Genomic DNA, 14,654 nt, shown 5'->3' with positions numbered 1-14,654 from the left:
GGACATCGGCACCATAAAGTGAGCATTATAAATTCTGTGTAGAACATTTATCTTTTTATAAAATCACAAAGGACGACATCAGTCCTAATTGCATCTTTCTCAAAATACACAAAAATGCAAAACAAAAAGTCAAATACTAATCACTTTTTTTTTAAATAGAAATGAAAAACAATTTTTTAAAATGGGTACAAAGACGATCAGCTTCCAAATAACCAGATAAGGCAGTCAAGTATAGGAAAATTAGGTAAACTGATGGAGTTAAATCCACCCAAAGCCTGTAGTAAACTTAAAGTGCTTAAAGTGCTTCAAACAAAGTGCTCAGTAACAGAGTGCGTGTCCTAACAAACATTGCCTTATATTCCTTAAGAGCATGTAGGCAGGGGTTTCAGGGGTTTGCCGTCATCAAGCCCCATGAAGATATTTTGGACAAAGGCAAATGTGTGAACCAGCTTCCTGGGGTAGTCTAAATGCAGAGCATAGATCAAGCCAAACAATAAAGAAAATGCATCTGCAAATCTGGGAATATCACGCATCACCTAGCCGCCTTTCACCACAACAGCCATGCTTGAGGAAGTAAAATGGACTGGACTGGGAAGCGCCGTCGGTAACCACTGTGAGAAGGGCAACTGAAGTGTCAATGAGGGTCGACTCATCCAATGCGTCCGCCTGCAATAGACACAGTATCAATGGTAAATGGCCTGTATTTGTATAGCGCTTTACACATTCAGTCATCCAGACATTCACACCCATTCACACACTGGTGATGGCAAGCTACATTGTAGCCACAGCCACCCTGGGGCGCACTGACAGAGGCGAGGCTGCCGGACACTGGCACCAGCGGCCCCTCTGACCACCACCAGTAGGCAACGGGTGAAGTGTCTTGCCCAGGGACACAACGACCGAGACTGTCGGAGCCAGGGCTCAAACCGGCAACCTTCTGATTACAAGGCGAACTCCCAACTCTTGAGCCACGATCGCCCCAATTAAATAAGTAAGGTTGGTTTGAGAGAATGTGACAAGCATGACCTGTAATCTAGCAAAACATTCAGCAGTGTAGTGGGTTACTTTGTAACGAGTTAGGGTACTCTACTTTTTTTGAAAAATGTACATTAACGTGTTAGCTTCTTGCATTACATAATTTGTATTTTTGTTATTTTTCTAAAAAAAAAAGTAATTTTTTATTTCATGACTTTATCTCAAAAAGAAACTAAATCTTGACTTCAGCCTGGTTTTTGGGCCACCTGCAGCATAGCCATAGTGCTGTCATCCAGAAATGCATACACTATTATATATTGTACATATATTTATTAGTTTCAGGTTGGCCATTCTTGTATTTTGCTCGTTTGTGTTGTTGTGTTTGCACATCTCTGTTGCTTGTGGGGCTCGCACACAAGAATTTCACTCGCATGTGCTGTGCCAGTGTGCCTGCACATGTGATGTGACAATAAAAGTGATTTGATTTGATTTGATACGCCTGTGCCCTGCTCCTGACCTGTGTGTGTGTTTGTGTGAGGGTTTTCTAAAGAGAGGGTATTTTGTTTGTACAATTTGGTAGCTGCTAGGGTATTAAATTGTATTTAAAAAAATCCATAGCATTTTATCTTACTGGCAGAATTTAAGTAATGCAAAAATACACTTACATTACATGTCTAAAAGAATTCTGGGTCCTCCTCCCGCAGGTATACAGGAAGGGCACGAAGTACTGCAGTGCGTTTCACATTGATATCAGGCGCCTCCTAAAAAGGGAAAAGAAAAGTTCATTTAACGCAAAGTTTTCAGGTGTCATTCTTTGGGGAGAATACATGTTTATGAAACTGCATGACATCAGACTCTACTAAATTTTGGAGACTTTTCTTTTAAGATACAACCTTTCTGTCTCTTGTGACAGAGAGTCTGTTTCTTAATCATTTGACAAAAACCCTACACAGTATTTTAAAATAGTGTTCTCCAGATCAGAGCTGTAATCTATATAGAACATGGGGTTCAAAGCAAGGAAAAATTGTGTGTTTATCAGTGAAAGTTTTAATTTGTGTTAATTTTATCATTATCAATATATGAAATCTTCACCTTAAGGGACTTAATGAATGGTTTCTTCTAAAAATTAGAAATGATTGAGTCATTTCACATCATATGAAAATATTAATTTTTAATACAAATTTGGCCCTATAAAAATGGAAACTCAGTAACAAAGATAATGGAGATTCTCTAAACACGAGCGAATATCACAGTAAAATTGTTGATTGTGATTTACACATTGGATGTATCCTCAGTGATTTGGTACAATTATACAACATTTTATAAGAACTGAACAACTGATGAAACAACTTACTTATGTGACCACATATGAAGTGTTATAACTTACCACAAAAGGTGAACTGTGCCACTGACCCTTGGTAGATCTGCACATGATAAAAAAAAAAATGCATTATAAATACTAACACAGCTATTAATAATTAGGGGTACATTTAAGATGTTAATGTCACAAAATAAAATAGACTGGTAGAAAGAAGTACAAGGAAATGGTAATGGGGGGAGCCATGAAAATAGATCTTTTCAACATGATTCAGTGTGACAAAGCCAGGGCATGATTTAAAAAAAAACAAAAAAACAGGTTGTCAAGGTCCTGGGTCAGTGACCCAGTGATTTGAGTTTCTTGTGCCTCTGAGTTTTTTGTATTATGTTCTTAGTTCTCTTTGTTGTCCCAGCGTATTCTTTAGTGTAGTGTCTTAGTTTGGTGTTCTTGTATTCTGTTTAGTTCTGAGTATTTGGTAGCTGCCCTCTGTGTTTCTTAGTTGCTCTGTCTCCCCTAGTCTAGTTTGCGTCTGTGCTAATTCCTGTTTTACTTTGAAGGTCTGTGTCTCATGTGAGTGTATCCTACTTTGCTCCCTTGTCTCGTCAGTTCTGATTTCTCCCAGCTGTGCTCTCCTTCTGTGTCTCATTCCCCTCGTTACTTCCCATTGTATTTAAACCCTGTGTTTCTCTGAGTCAGTGCTGTGTCGTCCCTCAAGCTGTGTGTTTCCTCGTGTGCCTCTCTGCAAGCTGTGAGTTTATATTTTCCCAGTTTAGTTTTGTATGCTCGTTTTCTGTGAGCAGCAATTAAAGCTGTGATTTTGAGTTCATCCCCTAAGTCTGAGTCCTGCATTTTGGGTCCAACTCCTGCCTGCCGTACAGCGATTCATGACACGGGTCTTTTAACCTAAAAATGTTTTAATGGCCATGAAGAAAGGTCTCTTCAATAGATCTTTCAACTCACCTGTGTTTACTGTCTCCACCTGAAATTAATTGCAGTCTGAATTTTTTTTCTTCTGTCTTTTTGTCTTTGGTCTTCAGCCTTGGAAGAAAAAATAAAAATATTGAAAACCTTATCAGCACACTAAATATACAACACCTTGCTATATTTCAATTGTTTTAGATAGAAGTTACCACTGCTAGCTAAGTCACTTTTGAACGATGCTAATGAGAAGGGGAAAAAAAAAAACCCTGCCGAACAATGAGGGTGCTGTTGTAAAAACGCCAACTTTCTTGCGTTAGCAAGGGGTCGTTAAAATATCACTAAGACCCTTTCTTTATGTGTGATTCTTAGTAAAACTGTGTTTTAATCGGTTAAAACTGTAAAACTGACGACATAATCTATGTTTGAAAAAGAGCGCGAACAACAGCGAACAACAATTCACCACCTGGGTCTGTGCTTTTTAACACAACAGCGCATTCGAAAACAAGTTATTGGCTGCAACATATTAATATACTTGCTTTTTTACGGAAAAAATAAACATAACGAAGGTTCCGTTTTACTTACAAGTTTCTCCAAATGTGTTCTCCAGTCGCTCGAGAAGGGCAGCCATATTGAACAGAATTTTCTGTCAACGTCGTTCAGGTTAGAGAGAAGACGTCATGACATCATGACGTCCACATGCGGAGCTCGGAAAAAAACATTTACTCAAAAATCATAATTAAGAAAGCAGTATTTACTCTTAACTTCTAAGCCATGTACAATTATAACTGTTTGAATCGTTAACCGAACAGAAAAGTTTTAAGTTGTTTCAACTTTGTGAGGAATTTTAATTGTTATATCCACAAACTTTATAAGTCAGGTAGACTGTTGGGGTTTACAGTGTACTGGTGGTGGTCAGAGGGCCCGGTAGCGCCAGTGTCCGGCAGCCTCGCCTCTGTCAGTGCGCCCCAGGGCAACTGTGGCTGCAATGTAGCTTGCCGTCACCAGTCTGTGACTGTGTGTGTGAATGACTGAATGATTCACACACACATTCAGGATGACTGAATGTAGTGTAAAGTGCTTTGGGGTCCATAGGGACTAAGTAAAGCGCTATACAAATACAGGCCATTTACCATATTTAATATTAAGTAGAATTTTGATTAAGTTCAGTTTACAATATTAAGTAAATGGAACAAAATTTTGGATTAACTGACCATCTATATTTCAGTTACATTGACCAAGCATGTCAGTGTTATTTACTAAATTTTTTCATGTTTGTGTAACAGCTTAAATTGTTTATTTCAACTTAATATGTTTAAACTTTAGTTATTCAATTTATCAAGTATATTAAACAGATTTGACTGGTTTCCAATCTACTCAGTATTTTTAAGTGTAAAAGTGTTGCCTCAAAAAATTTAAGTGAATGTGAGTTTTAGTTTTTAGAATGTAGTGCTCCGATTACCACTGGGACCACTGTTACCTTCACCCTCCACATCTTCCTGAGCTCTTCTCTGAGCCCTTAGGATTTCTCAAGCTTCTATGTTCCTTCTTCCTGATGTTGCTGTCATTTTGAACTGCTACATCTACCATTACAGCCGTCTTCTTCTGTTTGTCTACCACCACTATGTCCGGTTGTTTAGCCACCACCATTTTGTCCGTCTGTATCTGGAAGTCCGACAGGATCTTACCACAGTCATTCTCCACCACCCTAAGGGGCAACTCCCATCTTGACCTCGGGACTTCCAGGCTGTACTCGGCACATATGTTCCTGTACACTATGCCGGCCACTTGGTTATGGTGTTCCATGTATACCCTGCCTGCTAACATCTTGCACCCTGCTGTTATGTGCTGGATTGTCTCAGAGGCATATTTACACAGCCTGCACCTGGGGTCTTGCCTGGTGTGGTAGACCACAGCCTCTATGGATCTTATGCTTCTGTGCTGTCTTTCAGTCCAGCTTTGTCCAGACGCTAGTAGGACTTCTGGATGTCAGCCACTTCCTCTATCTGCCGGTGGTACATATCATGCAGGGGCCTGTCCTTCCATGATGGCCCCTCCTCTTCCTCGGGTTTCTGCTGCCCAATATTTTTTTTTAAATTTAATTTAAGTTTTTTTTTTGCCTGTCCCGTTCGGTACTTTAGCAATCAGAATTGTTGTCTGAAGGCCAGGAAAGATGCCCAATGGATTTATTTTTTCAAGTGGACAAAATATGCCAATGCAACATTGTTCCACTTGATTAATCTATATTGTCATTGTTTATTTATTTATTTTATTTTAAGTTATTACAATTTGGACAGACAATTATACGGAAAGGGAGAACGAGAAAGAAAGAAAGGGAGAAAGAAAATAGAGGGGAAGGGGGGAAAGTAAAAGAAGACACTGTGAAAATCCATTGGATCACCTGTTAAAAGAAGAAAATAGCAAACAAACACAATATAGCCCCCAGAGCATGAAGTTGGCGTGGAGGAGACCTGGGCCCGGACATCCACAGCCCAGTGGCTTCTATCTCCTCCTTTGGCCAGCTTATCACCCCAGCAGGGTACCTGATCATGGGCAGGGCGTAGGTGTTGATCGCCCAGATCTTGTTCTTACCGTTCAGCTGAGTCCTCAGGACTTGCCTGACCCTCTGCAAGTACTTGAAGGTTGCAGCTTTCCTAGTGGCCTCTTCATGGTTCCCATTTGCCTGTGTAATCCCCAGGTACTTGTAGCTGTCCTCTATGTCTGCAATGTTTCATTCTGGTAGTTATATCCCCTCAGTTCTGTCTACCTTCCCTTTCTTTGTTACCATCCAACTACACTTCTCCAGTCCGAACGACATTCCAATGTCACTGCTGTATATCCTGGTGCTGTGGATCAGTGAATCAATGTCTTGTTCACTCTTGGCATACAGCTTGATGTCATCCATGTACGGGAGGTGGCTGACAGCTGCTCCATTCTGTAGTTGGTATCCGTAGCCAGTCTTGTCAGTGATCTCACTGAGTGTTTCAGGCCTATGCAGAACAGCATTGAGGAAGGAGCATCTCCTTGGTAGATCCCGCACTTGATGGTTACTTGTGCTCTGGGCTTGAAGTTGGCCTCTAGTGTTGTACGCCACATCCCCATTGAGTTCCTGATGAAGGCTCTTAGGGTCCCATTGATCTTGTATAAGTCCAGGCATTCCAGGATCCAGGAGTGGGGCATCGAGTCATAGGCCTTCTTGTAATCAATCCAGGCAGTGCACAGGTTGGTCAGCCTAGTCTTGTAGTCTCGGGCGACTGCTCTGTCTACCAGTAGCTGGAGTTTTGCACCTCTGGTATTCTTGCCAATCCCTTTCTGTGCCCCACTCATGTATTGACCCATGTGCCTGTTCATCTTAGCCAGTATGATGTCTGACAGGAGCTTCCATGTGGTACTGAGGCAGGTTATTGGTCGGTAGTTGGATGGGACTGGTCCCTTCTGGGGGTCCTTGAGGATCAGGACTGTCTGGCCTTCGTCTCTCGTCAACTAGCAACTGGTTCATTTGTGCTGCCAGGCGCTCATGGAGTACAGTAGGCTTCTTCAGCCAGTAGGCGTGAACCATGTCAGCTCCTGGTGCTGTCCAACTCTTCATACTAGACACCCTTTCTTGGATATCTGCCACTGTGATGGTTACTGGACCCTGTTCAGGGATGTTGCTTTGGCCTGCCCTCAGATTCACTAGCCACTGAGCATTGCTGTTGTGGGTTGCGTCCTTCTCCCATATGCTCTTCCAGTATTGCTCCGTCTCCAGCCTTGGTGGTGCTGTTGTCATATTGTTCCCCTGCCACTAAGACTACACCTTAGCTGGTTCTGTGGAGAACAACTGGTTTATTCTCCTGCCTTCGATCTCTCTGGTGTACCTCTTCAAGCGGCTGGCCAAGGCTGTGAGTCGTTGCTTTGCAGTTTCCAAGGCCTCAGGTATGGACAGCTTGCTGTACTTCTTAGGCACCTTCTTCATCGCACCTTTCTGCAGCTCTGATAGCTGGCTAACCTCCCTCCATGCTAACTTGATCTTAGCCTCTAGTCTCCTTCTCCATGGGGGGTATTGCTCCTTGTGGCTGTTCAACTTGTAGCCAAGCATCTCAATGATCACTGCTGCCGTAATGTAGATCAGCTTGTTAGTCTCGGTAATCGTGGCGGTAGGGTTGTCCGTAGCATTCACATCATTTAGTAGACCTTCTGAGGGTACTTCACGTAGTCTTGGTAACCAGCTATGGGGGATCCAGGTTTCAAGCTTCGCCATGATCCTGTCTTTCAGGTCAGTTACTCTCACATTCACTGATCCTTCTATCGCACTTGGGGCTTGGTGCCCGATCTCGGATGTTTTTTTTAAAGTATTTTTTATTATCCTTAATGTGGGTTGGAGATGCAATGACCTTAAAGCTGCAGGTGACCATCTTCACTGACCGCACCATCTGTGACGGAGGACTCATCTCTCCTGGTGTCCTGCAAGCAAACAATCGTATTTTTTAGAACACCAACTAATTTACTTTCCTAAAACATTATTTTCTGCATTTGCTATAGAATAGACCCCAATTTAGACAATCTCAGGCTCCCTCCCCACCAGAAAGGTGACATTCAATGTCCCATTTGTCAGTCTGGATAATTATCAGTCAATTTGGGCCTAAAGAGATATGTGCTTAAAAAAAGGCCCACCTAATTTAAATGTAATCATTACATGCTTGGCAGCACGGTGGCACGGTGGTTAGCACTGTTGCCGCACAGCAAGAAGGTCCTGAGTTCAATTCCAACATCAGGCCGGGGTCTTTCTGTGTGGAGTTTGCATGTTCTCCCCGTGTTTGCGTGGGTTCCCTCCGGTTACTCCGGCTTCCTCCCACCGTCCAAAGACATGCAGCTTGTGGGGATAGGTTAATTGGAAAATCCAAATTGCCCATAGGTGTGAATGTGCGAGTGAAATTGAGTGTGAATGGTTGTCTGTCCCTGTGTGTTGGCCCTGCGACAGACTGGCGACCTGTTCAGGGTGTACCCCGCCTCTCGCCCTATGACAGCTGGGATAGGCTCCAGCGCCCCCCGCGACCCTGAAAAGGATAAGCGGAAGCGAATGGATGGATGGATCATTACATGCTTGTTAAAAGCCAACTTCCAATATGTAAAGTTTCTAATCAGAAAAAGGACCAGATAAAACATATGGCAGTGTTTATATGTAACATAGGCAACCCCAAAATGTTTCTTATGATTCAACTGTGGGATTTAATTCTTTAGAAAGACAAGTTAAAATTACTTTATTTTCAAATATAATGCCAACCTAGACTTTAAGCTAGACTTGAAGTATTCAACAGGCCACTAATCTGGTTTATGGCTTTGTATGGCATTATTTTTGTGCCTCTATTCTGAGCACACATAAAAAAGAATTTGCAAACGCAAATGTTGCATTTTGAGGAGAAAATTATTTTGAGCGAAGAAAAGTTTAATTTGAGCATCTAAAATTCATTGCTGCATGCAAGAAATGTATTTCAGTGTTTGCTATTATCCATATACACACACAATAACAGCCCCTCTCACTCAGTTGTTGACATTTGCTCTTGCTCAGATCTCAGCTAAATCTAGTGGAGTGGTGTGGTTTAAACTAGATTAAAACCAACAATGGTCTTAAAAAAATATAAATTTTAAAATAAAATAATTAAACATACTAACTGAAAATGGATTTAGCTACATACTGGACCGTGTTCCCAGAATGCAGTAGCTAGCGAGCTGATTGGAGACAGTAACAGCAAGGTCGCATCCTTCAGCTGACCGGGAGGTCGAGGCACGATGTGCCGGCAGTGCAGTATTCTCACCAGCTCTTGTGAGCCTTGACTTTACGGTCAGAGGTCTCTGAAAATTGACAGACCTGGGCATCAGTTCCCTCATCTGCAAATGGTTACTGGACTTCCTGACCAACCGCCCCCAACATGTCCGGCTGGATAACCACTGTTCATCTACAATCACGATGAACACTGGTGTACCACAAGGCTGTGTGATGAGCCCTTTCCTCTACTCCCTCTTCACCCACCTATTCGGAACCATGATAACAGGGTTCATGCTGATCGGCGTTGGCTTAGCCCTGGTTTATCAGAGAAATAAGAGAGCGGAACCGGCTGTTCAAACCCCCACAGGGCTGCCCGCTGGATTCGAAGCGACGGGACGAGGCGCGACCTCTCACAACGAACGTAATATGGTCAACACCTTGGAGACGCTTACAGCTGCTGTGAAGGCTCAAAACAACACCATTGAGCGTATGAGGGGAAACATCAGAGAAAGGCCTGCTCAAAATGACACCCTTGAGCGACAGTTGGAAAACATCGCGGAACGGATCACTGCAGTTGTGAGGTCTCAGAATCAAAAGACTGACAACACCATGGAACAGAAGTTTGATACCATCATGGGGAGGCTCGCGGCTCTCCAACGGGAGATCGAGGGACCAGTGTCAGAGTGCTAAATTCGAGCTGCTCACAAAGGAGAAATCAACAATATTCAACATTTGGACACCACGGCGCCAGCTGCTAGGCCCAAGGCTGGAGCCCACCAAAACAACTCCCTGATAACGACTGTGTGATGACTATTCTTCCCGTCCCATGAAGGCCACCTGGGTTGGCTGGCAGACTGTTTACTTAGTCTGATAGAGCGAAGGACACTGTCTCCGCTGAACTATGGACACGCACACACATACACTTACACTGATAGGCACTCACTCATCCCCCCTCCCTTTCCAACGCCTTCGATGCTTGTTTCCGGCGAGGGAACACGGCGGGTCTGTGTGCCGCGCTGGAATGATAGCGCTGTGCAGGGTGGCTGCTGTGTTTCTTCGGATTACTCCTCACCCCCCACCCACCCCTGTGGCTTGTCATGTCTTCACAATGTTGTGCTGTGGACATTTATGTGCTTTTTTGTGCAAAGGAGTTTTTTTGTTTCCTGTTCTCATCCTGTCCTACCATGGAAGCACAGCATAAGTAGGGGTCTCTTTTTCCTCTTGTACTTTCCCCACTGTAGTGTACATTTCAATGTTTTTTCTCTGATTCTACCAATCTCCGACCTGTATCCCCATGTAATGTTTGTGCTATATGTGTAAGGTCTGGGGGGGTCCCATTTCACTGCAGGGCAACCTGCATGTGACGAATAAAGCTTTGATTGATTGACGACTGCAGACCTGCTGATGGTTCCAACACCATCATTAAGTTTGCAGATGACACCACGGTGATTGGCCTCATCAGTGACAACGATGAGGCCGCCTACAGGGAGGAGGTGGATCGTCTGGCTGAGTGGTGCGACAGAAACAACCTGCTGCTTAACACCGAGAAGACCAAGGAGCTCATCGTGGACTACAGGAGGAATGCTGACCCACATCCACCCATCCACATTAAGGGGACGGCTGTGGAGCGTGTGAGCAGCTTCAAGTTCCTGGGAGTCCACATCTCCGAGGATCTCACCTGGACGACCAACTGCTCCAAGCTGGTCAAGAAGGCTCACCAGCGCCTCTTCTTCTTGAGGACTCTGAAGAAGAACCACTTGTCCTCAGACATCCTGGTGAACTTCTATCGTTGCACCATCGAGAGCATCCTGACCAACTGTATAACAGTCTGGTACGGGAACTGCTCTGCCTCGGACCGGAAGGCGTTGCAGAGGGTCGTGAAAACTGCCCAGCGCATCGCCGGAGCACCACTTCCTGCCATGAAAGACATCTACAGGAAGTGGTGTCTGAAAAGGGCTGGGAAAATCATCAAAGACCCCAGTCACCCATCACATGGACTCTTCACCCTCCTGCCCTCTGGGAGGCGCTACAGGAGCCTCCGGACTAAGACCACCAGGTACCGGAACAGCTTCTTCCCCACAGCTGTCAGACTCCTGAACTCCGCCTCCTGACATCTGACCCACGTTAACACATGGACTGAACACCCACACACCCACAATGGACAACTGTACCCTCAAACACACAATAATAACATGGACTGAACCACCACTCACAACCACTAGCACTTTATATAGCCTCTGTAGGAATTATATCTCACTTATCTTAACTGCACTACTGTATAGCTCTGTGTAAATAATCATTCTGTACATTCGATAATTTTTAACCCTACAACTGTTTACAACTTGCATAGTTCCCATTTCTGTATAGCTGTATATCTCAGATTTCTGTAAAGTTATTTATTTCATATTCTGTATAGTTTTTCATATTTATATCCTGTTCATATCCTGTACATAGCTTGTACTCACTACAGCCTGTACATACTTATAGTTATAGAATATTCACAACATACTTCATACCGTGTACATTATAACATACCATAATAGACCCATTTATGTAATATACTCACATATCTATATTATTGCTAATATATATTGTAATATATCTATATCACTAAAGCACTTCTGGATGGATGCAAACTGCATTTCGTTGCCCTGTGCATGTGCAATGACAATAAAGTTGAATTCTAATTCTAATTCTAAAATATCAGAGCACTTTTGCAAATATAAATATATGTTATGTCTTGATAAACTGAGCAGATATTTGAAGTTTACACAGCTACATTCTTGCCTGAAAATATCTTAAAAGTTTATTTTGTGACCCAGTAAAAGTAATATTAAAGCTAAGTAGCTACCACCATTGTTGGAAACTGGAATTGGCTGTGAATTCTGGGATAGGTTGGGCCACGAAGGACACATTTGGAGCAGACTCGAATGGAGAGCCTTCGTCGCCTGGCTGTGACATAATCGGCCTTCAAATGCACCCTTCAATGGATGCGCCCTATTTTGCGCGATCCTGCAAAAGTTCATTTTCATTTTTTTTCCCTCCAATGTCCCTTGCGGGGTTTTGTACAGATGGGGTTTGAGCTGCCAGCTTCGCACAGATCTACAAATGTAAAATGCGTTCAAGCCCCAGTGTAAAATTGGGATATCTAGGCTTCCAGTGTATCCCTGCGTTTCTTTTTCTAAATAAACGGAACAATTCGTAACCCCTTTTACTAGAAAACACAGATTTACCAATTACAGACACTCAACAGTAGCCTATAAATGTTTTCGTATTAGGTTTTTTATATGGTTTTTGTAAGTGAGGTGTTGATCTTTTTTTTTGCTTGGAAAAGCCAGCCAGTCAGCAGATGGAGGACACATTGGTTGCACTTCACTGTGGATCATCCTCTGCAGTGAGTATATGCAAACTAATATCTGTTTATTTTGAATATAGAAATCATCCAGGTGAAATGGAATAACACTTTGATGGTAATCTTACCATTCTCTAATGAAACCAGGCTAAGATTAATGTTATCCTAATGAATAATCCTAAACATGTCAGGATATGGCAGGCTATTGTGTGGTGTCTGTAGATAATAAATATGTTTTCTCGTAAAAGTGGTTACATGTAGTTTCGTTTATTTAGAAAAAAGAAACACAGGGAAACACTGGAAGCCAAGATGTCGCAGTTTTACACCAGGACATGAATTCATTTTACATTTGCAGATCTGTGCAAAGCCGGCAGCATGAAGTTAGTTTCAAATCTCCATGTGGGTATCAAGCGATTTGTCCACGTGTGTTAAAGGTTTTTTTAAAAAGTAAAATTATTGGATTCATGATGTTGAACTTAATAAATCGTACATAATTGATCAGTATTTATTCACTTTTGGATTTACTCATTTGTAAAATAGATTTATGTGTGGTCAGCAAAGATGGGCAGTAACGCGTTACTGCAATCCGATTTACTTTTTTCAAGTAATAAGTAAAGTAAGGGATTACTATTGCAAAAAAGGTAATTAGATTACTGTTACTTTCCCGTAAGCACGCTGCATTACTGCGTTACTAAAACCGTGATTTCTTTTGCCAGTGTCTCATGAAAATGAAGTGAGTGCGACGTTCGTGGCAACAGCTGTGTGCAGATCAACAATGGATAATAAATGGAGTGCAGAGAGAGTATGAGCGTGCAGCGTTTAAAGCGTGGAAGTACTGAACTTTGAGTTTGATTCCGTAAAAAGTGACAAAAACATTAGCGTCCACTGTTCACTGCGTGGGAAGAAAACTTCTTTTTACAGCGAAAAAACCCCTTAATTCCGAGCGAGCACGAGTGCGCTATGACGTAATGGGAAACTCACAGAGAAACTCGCGTATCCTTCCACTGACCGCTGCGGCACACCTGCACCAGGGCAAACATCCGCCTGCTATACAGGTGAAAACAGAGCAACAGGACCGCTGAGTCTTTGATTTTATTTATTTTCTGCTGTGTTTCACTTGCATTTATTTGAAAGACTGAAATTAGGTTTAAATGTTAAACTAATTTATTCAAGTCAGAGAATGTTGCATATAATTAAATGTTTTGCTTGATGCATAAAGTTAAAAGATTAAAACTGATAAAACAAGTTAAAAAAAGAGACTTTTCCATTTGATTACATTTTGTATGATGGATTATGTAGAAAAAGTAGAATTGGGCTGAAAGATCTATCACTTTATCACCTCTTCAGGTTGTAAATCGTGTTTTTAAAAAGTAACTAAGTAACTAAGTAATTAATTACTTTTGAAAATAAGTAATCAGTAAAGTAACGGAATTACTTTTTTGGGGAAGTAATCAGTAATTAGTTACTGATTACTTTTTCAAGTAACTTGACCAACACTGGTGGTCAGATTGCTTTGTATTTGTGTGTGAGTCATCCAGGCGCTCTCGAGTCTTTGAAAGTTACACACTTATTGTACACATCTGTAGATATTACTTTACCCTTCTGGATTATGTTGTACACATTTGCAACACTTAACACTTAAGGCAAATTACTCTCCATACCGATATTTATAAACAACCCAGGAGTCCTGTAATATGATCTGAACAGGATTGATTGAAGAGTTTAAAATTTGAAGCAGCCAATACACAAGTAGCCTCAGATCACCTGTATATCAAAGATGTGAGACTCTGCCTCGCACCTCTTTTCCCAAATTGCAAATCACTTCACAGCTGTACTAAGGGTAATGTATGTGGCAGTTATGCCTCATGTGAGCCCAGCATTTTTCTCCTAATTGGATATCTATTTATTTTTCTGTGAACAGTTCCCAGTAAGCCCACTGTGACCCTGCAGCCACCCTGGACTCAGATATACAGCGGTGAGACAGTCACTGTCAGATGTGAGATTCAGGGAGGTGAAGGAGCTCAGTGGACGTATGAATGGAGAGCAGCCAAGTTAAACACACCTCCAACATCCAGTGAATACAGAATCATCAGAGCTGCTGAGTCTGACAGTGGAGGATACAGCTGCCAGGGCAGAAGGGACTATTTCTTCTCAGAGTGGAGTGATATCATCACACTGACTGTATCATGTAAGTTGGAGATCTTTCATCTATAATAGTTAAAAAAAAAATGCTTCTTTTTGATACAACTTTGTAGCTGTCTTAGTGATGCTCACTAAATAGTTTTTGCTTTCAGTGGGCAAAGATCTTAAACAGATACTTTTTTCATTTTTTTTAATAAACTTAA

General features: G+C 42.2%; 1 protein-coding gene and 1 long non-coding RNA gene across 2 annotated transcripts in view; one reads left to right on the top strand and one right to left on the bottom strand.

Annotated features, from left to right (window-relative positions):
- The window catches only part of LOC143416667 (uncharacterized), a 96,963-nt gene that overhangs the window by 45,596 nt on the left and 36,713 nt on the right, over window positions 1-14,654 (top strand). The gene's annotated exons all lie outside the window — the stretch shown is intronic.
- LOC143414789 (uncharacterized) lies at window positions 1,475-3,325 on the bottom strand. Its single transcript, XR_013095464.1, has 3 exons — window positions 3,254-3,325; window positions 2,363-2,399; window positions 1,475-1,736 (listed from the first exon to the last, which is right to left on the bottom strand). It is a non-coding gene; the product is annotated as an uncharacterized LOC143414789 (long non-coding RNA).

This window comes from Maylandia zebra, linkage group LG3 (genome assembly GCF_041146795.1).
Source record: "Maylandia zebra isolate NMK-2024a linkage group LG3, Mzebra_GT3a, whole genome shotgun sequence".
NCBI lineage: Eukaryota > Metazoa > Chordata > Actinopteri > Cichliformes > Cichlidae > Maylandia > Maylandia zebra.
The sequence above is the reverse complement of the archived record's forward strand: the minus strand, read 5'-3'. Positions and strand labels throughout refer to the sequence as shown.